The sequence below is a fragment of the Tursiops truncatus genome, chromosome 2 (genome assembly GCF_011762595.2).
Source record: "Tursiops truncatus isolate mTurTru1 chromosome 2, mTurTru1.mat.Y, whole genome shotgun sequence".
Classification (NCBI taxonomy): domain Eukaryota; kingdom Metazoa; phylum Chordata; class Mammalia; order Artiodactyla; family Delphinidae; genus Tursiops; species Tursiops truncatus.
In genome coordinates, this window is record NC_047035.1 from 152,165,442 (window position 1) to 152,174,539 (window position 9,098).

General features: G+C 41.1%; 1 pseudogene; it reads left to right on the forward strand.

Moving 5' to 3' along the window:
* The first annotated feature begins 4,839 nt into the window (after positions 1–4,839).
* Positions 4,840–4,937, forward strand: LOC117311297 (U6 spliceosomal RNA; annotated as a pseudogene).
* The last annotated feature ends 4,161 nt before the right edge of the window (positions 4,938–9,098 follow it).

A 9,098-nucleotide genomic window follows, 5' to 3' on the forward strand; every position in this document is an offset into this window, starting at 1 on the left:
AGAGCCTAGAAGATGTTCTTAGGGGCAAATATTAGTATAACATCTCCCCACGATTGTCCCCATTTCCGCTAGTAACAATAACATGTAAGATATCCAGGAAGATCAAAATAATCATTGCTGATTTAAGGGCAAATAATTTTGGAGCCAGAGGAGATGAAGCAATGGAGCAGAAAGGGCTTGCATTATGGCTACTGAAATTCGTCTTCATCCAGAAAAAAAAAACCTAGACGATTTGACTAGGTTTTTTTTTGTTTTGACTCATTGCTTGAGCCATAGTGACACTTGCTACACATTCAGCCGGGGACCTTGTCCAGGGCCCTAGTCCTCAAGGAGAAATCCGGAAGGCACGAGGCTCAAAGCCCTGGATCCGTTCGCTGCCGGCCGTGCCACGAACCCCCTTTTCTGCCAGCTTTTCTCTGAGCAGAGCTGTGCCTGGCCAGCCCCCAGGGACTGAAACAGCATCTAACAAAAACAAATTCTTCCTTCTATTCCTTTAAACACCGCGGAAAGACTGGTATCATCAAAAATGAAAATGCTATTCTGAAGGGGGAAAACTTTTTATTTTATTTTTTTGTTTGTTTTCTTTCTTTTTCTATTGAAGCAGAGTTGATTTACCATATTATATTAGCTTCAGGTGTACAGCATAGTGATTCAATATTTTTATAGATTAGACTCCACTTAAAATTATTATAAAATATTGGCTATATTCCCTGTGCTGTAATCACATCCCTGTATCTTCTTTCTTTCTTTTTTTTTTTAACATCTTTACTGGAGTATAATTGCTTTACAATGGTGTGTTAGTTTCTGCTGTATAACAAAGTGAATCAGCTATACATATACATATATCCCCATATCTCCTCCCTCTTGCGTCTCCCTCCCACCCTCCCCATCCCACCCCTCTAGGTGGACACAAAGCACCGAGCTGATCTCCCTGTGCTATGTGGCTGCTTCCCACTGTCTATTTTACATTTGGTAGTGTATGTAAGTCCATGCCACTCTCTCACTTGTCCCAGCTTCCCCTTCCCCTTCCTGTGTCCTCAAGTCCATTCTCTACACCTGCGTCTTTATTCCTGTCCTGCCCCTAGGTTCTTCAGAACCAATTTTTTTTTTTTTTTTTTTTTAGATTCCATATATATGTGTTGGCATACGGTATTTGTTTTTCTCTTTCTGACTTACTTCACTCTGTAGGACAGTCTCTAGGTCCATCCATCTCACTACAAATAACTCAATTTCGTTTCTTCTTATGGCTGAGTAATATTCCATTGTATATATGTGCCACATCTTCTTTATTCATTCATCTGTCAGTGGACACTTAGGTTGCCTCCATGTCCTGGGTATTGTAAATAGAGCTGCAATGAACATTGTGGTACATGACTCTTTTTGAATTATGGTTTTCGCAGGGTATACGCCCATAGTGGGATTGCTGGGTCATATGGTAGTTCTAATTTTAGTTTTTTAAGGAACCTCCATACTGTTCTGCATAGTGGTGAAAAATCCTTTTTAAAGGCCATTGAGTACAAATTGCCTAACTAGTTGCTAGTGAAGGGTTTCAGTTAATACCTGAATTTGCTCCAGCTTAGCTGGAGCCTCTCTCTGAAGCAAGACTTCTCATTGTTGGGCTGTTTGTTCAAACACAAGGCGAGCCAGGAGCAATTTATTAGTAAAATTCCATCTAATACGGTGACTACGCATTCTTGCTGGTGGGAATGAATTGGATTTGTCAGGGCTGGTATTTTGCCAGCACAAATCCCTGGGAGCCCAGCTCCTCTTAGCATGGCTAACTTCACATTGACTCATAGCCTCCGGAGTCAGATCTTTTTCTAGGAAAACCTTCTTGGACTCTGTTCTCTGTGGATTAATCAAGAATAAACATCCCTGTATCCCCAGGATTTCTCTGATCTATCAGACGCTCTTTGTGACCCTGGGGCTGGGAGGGCGGGTGATATTGGTATGAAGCATGGTATTTTTTTCTTGCTTATTTTTATATACAGGGAGCTAATTTCTCTTGAAAGGCAAGATTCTGATTCTGAAAGAGCAGTCTGCTGCATGTCCTCACAAAAACTATAATTATACTAAAATCTACTGCTGCCCACCTGCCCCCAGTTCTTAGAGGGCAGAGAGGGCTTCATCTTTCCCACAATGCTTTTCTTATCCCCGATGCGGAGCCCCTGACTGGCACATGGTGAGTGAATGAATGAATGAGTGAACAAATGATAGTTTCCTGGCCGTGATCATAGGCAGTGGAGGCAGATGGTGGAAGGAGGAATGCAACATGATTGATTCTTCCAAATAAAACATTTTTCTGTATTTTTTTATATTGGAGTATAGTTGATTTACAGTGTTGCGTTAGTTTCAGGTATACAGCGAAGTGATTCAGATATAGATATCTATATATATATTTCTTTTTCAGATTCTTTTCCATTATAAGTTTTTACAAGATATCGAGTATAGTTCCCTGTGCTATACAGTAGGTCCTTGTTGTTTATCTATTTTATATATAGTAGTGTGTATCTGTTAATTCCATACTCCTAAGTTATTGCTCCCCCCTCCTTTCCCCTTTGGTAGCCATAAATTTGTTTTCTATGTCTGTGAGTCTGTTTCTGTTTTGTAAATAAGTTCATTTGTATCATTTTTTAGACTCCACACATAAGTGACATCATACGATACCAAATAAAACATGTTTTACGTAATGTCTGTCCGTGCCAGGTTTGGGCTTCCTTGCTCCTAGTTGATCCTTTTTTTTTGCCACAGCTTGTGGTGAGAGTGGTCCTTGGAAACCATTTTTTCACCCCATTATTGTATATATGAGGAATCTGATGTCTAAAGAGGTAAAGTTACTTATTCAGGAGAACACGCTAGTCAGTTTTCATGATATTTTATGACATTATACATCTTTATAAGTTGGTTTTCTGTGAAAGCACAAAGTTGTGCCGTAGACTGGAGATTTTCTGTCTTTAATAACCAGAACATTTGAATTATCAGAAAACAATGCTCCCTCCCTGTGGTGGCTAGCAGAGGACTTATAGACTATGGATTCATCAACTCTGACACCAGTTGATTGAAAAACACACGATTATTTTATGCACTACTAAGAAGAAAACATACTGCAAACATAAAGTTTTTTTTTACTACTTATAAGTTTCAGGTTATACTTATTGTAAGAGCTCTTTTAGATTTACTTATGCATCTAAAAATAATGTATTGGTCTTTATTTATACCTTAAAAGGAAAATATAACTAAAATAAAATAAATTGGTTATGGAATTTCAAAAATGTCTTCTTATTCAGGAAATGTGCTTTTATATTACTTTTTTTTTTTTTTTTTTTTTTGCGGTACGCGGGCCTCTCACTGTTGTGGCCTCTCCCGTTGCGGAGCACAGGCTCCGGACGCGCAGGCTCAGCGGCCATGGCTCACGGGCCCAGCCGCTCCGCGGCATGTGGGATCCTCCCAGACCGGGGCGCGAACCCGTGTCCCCTGCATCGGCAGGCGGACTCTCAACCGCTGCGCCACCAGGGAAGCCCTATATGACTTTTTAACTCGATCATTGATGGGCGGCTTTACCTGTGACACTGTCTTTTGTGCCATCGAAGGCATCCATGTTAAATTAACTATATTTCAATAAAATAAATTTTTAAAAATCAACTATACTTTAAAAAAATAAATTAAAAAAAAAATTTAAAGCATCGATGATACAGTTTTCTCTAAACCAAAGCAGTCCTCCACAATGGTCTCATATGTTCTTTCCAACCACTGCTCACCTTTCCATGAGTTTTGATGTGAGTGCTTTCTTGCTTGGCTGCTGTGATGGGAAGTCCTCTTGCAGGGTCTCAGAAGGAGCCCCCCTCTCTGAGTGCACGTGTCCTCCTGCAGATCCCGGAAAGCACTTGGCTTGTTGCTTTGTGAGAACATGAGGAATTTCGGTCACTCCTTTAATGACAAATAATTGTTTTCCTAATACCAAATCTGTGCCCCCCTTCTCTGCTTGCCTGCCCTTCTTTGTACTCAGTAACTTTTTGCTTTAATGACAAATCATAGCATCATCTTAGAGACTTTTTAAGCACCCATTAAATCATTAAACACATCTGGTTGCAGCAATTCATATAACACAATGGAAGTGCCGGAGATATGAAGCGCTATGACCAAGGGTGTGTAAAAGCAACGACAGCTTAATTGGGACTGCAGCTTGGTCCGGCAATGACTGAACAATCGCAGTGATTGTAAGATGCATCCTGATTTCTGCTGCATTAAAATGGGCGGTGGTAGGGAGGGGGTCGGGGTGGGGGGTGGGTGGAATGTGCACCTTAGAAATTATGAAACCCAGAAATCACTTCAGCCTGTGTCAGGGTTTTTCCCTGGAAAACTCACCGGGAAGACTCCATGGGGAACTCCAACTCATGAAGGGAGGATTTGACATTCCACTTACAATTAGCAAAGTGCTAAAACATCTGCCAAAGAGAAGGCGATCAAGGCAGGTTTTTTTGTTTGTTTGTTTGTTTGTTTTTGCGGTACACGGGCCTCTCACTGTTGCGGCCTCTCCCGTTGCGGAGCACAGGTTCCGGACGCGCAGGCTCAGCGGCCATGGCTCACGGGCCCAGCCGCTCCACGGCATGTGGGATCTTCCCGGACCGGGGCACGAACCCGTGTCCCCTGCATCGGCAGGCGGACTCTCAACCACTGCGCCACCAGGGAAGCCCCAAGGCAGTTTTTAAAAAGATGTTTGCAATTCCATAACAGCATTTCTCAACATTGGCTGCACATTAGACTTGACGGAGGAATTTTAGAAGAAGAAGAATTAAAAAAAAAATAGTACTAGCCCCAAACAAAGTGACTCTCACACTAGTTTCGGCAGCACATATACGAAAACTGACACAGTACAAAGATTAGCACGGCCTCTGCCCAAGGATGATGGGCAAATTCATGAAGCATCCCATATTTTTAATAATTTTAAAAAAAAATCAGAATCTCTAGGGGTGGGCCCAGGCATCAGGTCATTTTGAAGAGACCGCTAGGGGGTCCTAGTCTGCCATCCAGTTAGGGAACCACTGATAGGAAGATAAGAAATTTCCTGGATTTCCAAAAAGCCAAATTCCTAGTATGTCTCAGGTGCAATTAAGAGCGATCCACCTTCCTTGGAAACATCTGGATACAGCAGCAGGCAGGTCTAGGGTTTACTTCGTCTGGGCCTGCATGGTGTGGGCACTTTTCTCCCCTCCTCTTTCTTTCCTCCTTTTTCTCCCCTCCCTCTTTTTAATGCCAGCTTGGCAATCTCGCAGCACAGATCTATTTCAGCACAATGACACACTGAGTTTTAAACCTTTCAAACTGTGTTATTCACAACCATGAATGTCCTATCATGAATAGAAAATAGACTTTCTGGAATTCTCTGAACTCAGACCCTTGACCGCATGTCACTTCTGAGTCCTCCCTGGCCGTTCCCTCTGCTGGGCTGGTCACTTTCGCCCTTGACTTCCGTCTGCCCCACCTTGATGTCCGCCCCTTTCCTCCGCTGGCTCCGAGGAGGGACAGGACGTGAAGGGCAGCTCCTTGAGGCTCTTCAGGATTCCAGTGTCTCTTGTAGTTGAATCTCTTGATAGCTGCAGACAATATATGGTGTAGATCAAAAAGGAGGGCGCCAATGTTCAACGCCAGTGACAGCAGTGTACATTACCCCACACCGTGTACATATTGGCATGTGTCTAACAAGGGGTTTTGATTTTCCATCACAGAAGGAAAGATGTGCTTTCTAGAAAGATCCCACAGCCTCTTCATCTCCCTACCCTTTCTGCATACCTACCATTTTATCTCTTGGATTTTTTTTTTTTTTTGGTAGGTTTATTTTTTAAGCGTACAAACCCTGCATAATGAGGAAAGCGAAAACACTCTGATTGAGAGACTTTCGGCTAAAGAGGGGAGCTCTTGGGGGCATTGCTCAAACTTCATCCTCCAAATGCCATCAGTATATTTTCAAAGAAAATAGACCATGATGTGCTTTGTTTTTTCAACTTCCATTGAGATTTTTATGGAAGAGGTGCTCTGGGAGTCTCTGCATATTTTATTTAGATTTTGACAGTAGAATTTAAATAATGATCTAGGGAATTTCTTGGCAGTCCAGTGGTTAGGACTCAGTGCTTTCACTGCCAGGGCCCGGGGTTCGATCCCTGGTGGGGGAACTAAGACCCCACAAGCTGCGTGGCACTGCCAAAAAAATCTTTTTTAATTAAAAAAAAATAAAAAAGAATGATCTATTGAAGAGAATTAAATCATCATGGTACTTGAAGGTGATCCATTCTGCATCTCTTCTTGAGCTCCTCGGTCAGTGGTGAGTTTCTTTTTCTCTTAACAGATGTAGGACACCTTTTTCTTTGTGTTAAGTTTTTCATAAGACGAATAAACTAGACATGGTAAGACGTATCACAATCAGAAAAAAAGAAAACTCTATCACCTGAAATCTCTTCTCTCTACTCTTCTTCACACTTGAATGAATTTTCTTAACAACCCGTGGCTTTCAGGACAGACTAGAGTTCATGTGAGTGACACAGAGTGAGATATATTTTGCAGTGACTTCTTAACAATCTGTACAGTTATACATAATGTACTTTAAGTTTAAAAAAGTCACGTTAGAATAGATATGTTGCTACCACTTCTTGTATGAGATTGAGAGCAACGCTTACCCTCTTTAGGCTGCAGTGTCCTCGTTTATAAAAAGAGATATTTATAGTATCTACTTCATGGGGTTTTATGAAGATTACAATGAATATAAAATAGGGAGCTAATGGCTGGGCATTCAGTTCAGCTACACAAGGAACGGTAGTTAGATGTTGTCATTATTACTTTTGTTCTTATCAGCCAAGCTCTTTCTCTATCTCCATCCCTTTTTCTCCTCACATGCTGTAGGTAAAAAGAAAGTACGAAGAGTAGATTTTTTCAGAATGAAATCCTGCCGTTGCGGCAACATGGATAGGCCTAGAGGGTACTATGCTTAGTGAAATAAGTCAGGCAGAGAAAGACAATTACCGATACCACTTATATGTGAATCTAAAAATAAAAAACAAATGTGTGTGGCAAAAGAGAAACAGACTTGCAGATATAGAGGACAAACCAGTGGTTTCCAGTGGGGAGAGGGAAGGGGGGAGGGGCAAGATAGGGGTAAGGGATTAAGAGGTACAAACTATTATGTATAAAATAGATAAGTAACAGGATCTAATGTACAACACAGGGAATTATAGCCATTACAAACAGATTATAATGGAGTATAATCTGTGCAGATACTGAATCACTAGGCTATATACCTGCAACTCATATAATATTGTAAATCAACTATATTTCAATTAAAGAAAGAAATTAATTAATTTTAAAAAGAGTAGATTTTTCCATAACCTAAACTTTACCTACTCATCCTTTGGATGGATCCTCAACAGAGAGACAGAATCCACAGACCACAGTTAACCTGTCTTTGAATCTGAATCTTTTACTGCCTACAAATCGTCTGATTTGATACAGTGCACGAAACGATTTGAAGGCTTTTGAGGGTTCCCTTCTGGCGAGCTCACTAGAGTCCTCACCCAACTCTCCATTCAGAATTCCCTAACAGTAATTCACTCTGTGTTCACATAGCAATTTGCAGTTTCCAAGCATTGTTACTTTACATGTCAACTTTAGAACATTCCAACAATATCTCACTATTAATAAGTAAATTAATTAGCATATCATTAATACTGTTTGTCATGGAAGAAAGTTAAGAAACGAAGAATTTAGGTGACCTGACCATGGACCCTCAGTTACTGTGAGATTTGTGGAACTAATTGTATATCCCATGTTTTCTCCAACACATACTGTTATTCCCAGCAGTGAGTTCAAAATGACTTTATTAATATCAAAGAGGCAGACACACGGCTAAGCATCCCTAGATTATCTTTTTAATCTTAAAGTTATTGAGCGTTGCTATGGGGACACGGCCACCTTGCAATATCCTTTTGCTGCAGGACATAGCCCATAACATAAAATCCACAAAGCATTCCGATGCCTAATGTGGACATTTGGTTGAAACCTCTTCCCACTTACACCTGTAGATATTCACCTGACGGTGAATAGCAAAGTGGACTTGCTTTTTTGTTTTGCCTCTTCTTTTCCTACTTGACATTTCTTGAAACTGACAAAAAGCCAGGGGTAACAAAAGGCAAGAGGAGAAAGTATGGAATGTGTAGATAAGGAGCAGAGTGGAAAAGAGACCTGGTTAATTCACTCAAAGGGTCATAACTCCCTCCCAACTGAGGTCTTCGATTTGATGTCGAGCCAGCTCTAGGGTCTCCTGAACAGTGGACGGTGTGCCAGCCTTCAGGGTAGAACACCCCTTCTCTGGAGAAAATCATCGCGGTCGGCAGTGGCCTGATGGGTCCACCCATGATGACATCTGTGCTCCTACTTATAACTCAAGGGTATACCCTCCTTTTCCATCTGAGCTGTTAGCTTTTTAAAATACTTAAAAACCAATCAGCAACTAAATTGCATCTGAAGAGCTATTTCAATTATAGGATGGAGGCAGTTCCTCGGCAACTGAAGTATTTAAGAGCTGCAAAAATTAATGTGCATTTTAATGCTGATTTGCAGAGTATAATACACTTTGTAATTCATTTAAATGTATTCTGTGTGTTTTCTTTTTGCTGAAGGCGCAGCGGCAGTCCTTTGAATCATCATAGAACTACACTTTTAAAGTCTTTTTTAATAGAAAAGTATTTAAAACCTAAGAAAATAAACTGAGTTAAGACATAATTGGTTGGAATCGGAATGTAGATTGGGTCCTTTTCCTTGAATAACATCACTTAAAAGCACTCCTGTGGGATGATTCTGACTCCTGAGAGCAACAACCTGGAGTTTGAATCATACCAAATAAAAATCTCATCTAAAATTGCTTTCTTCTTGTTGCCAGACTAGATAGAAGCTATGCTATTGGTCAGAGGCTACTGACTTGGCAGGTAAGTCCAGGAGCTTCAGTTCCTCCATGGATGACAAGCTTTAAAACTGAGTTCATCAAACATAAACGTTTTGCCCCAGAGCCCAGCAAGCTGTACCTAGGTCGACAGCCCGAAAGACGTGAGGTC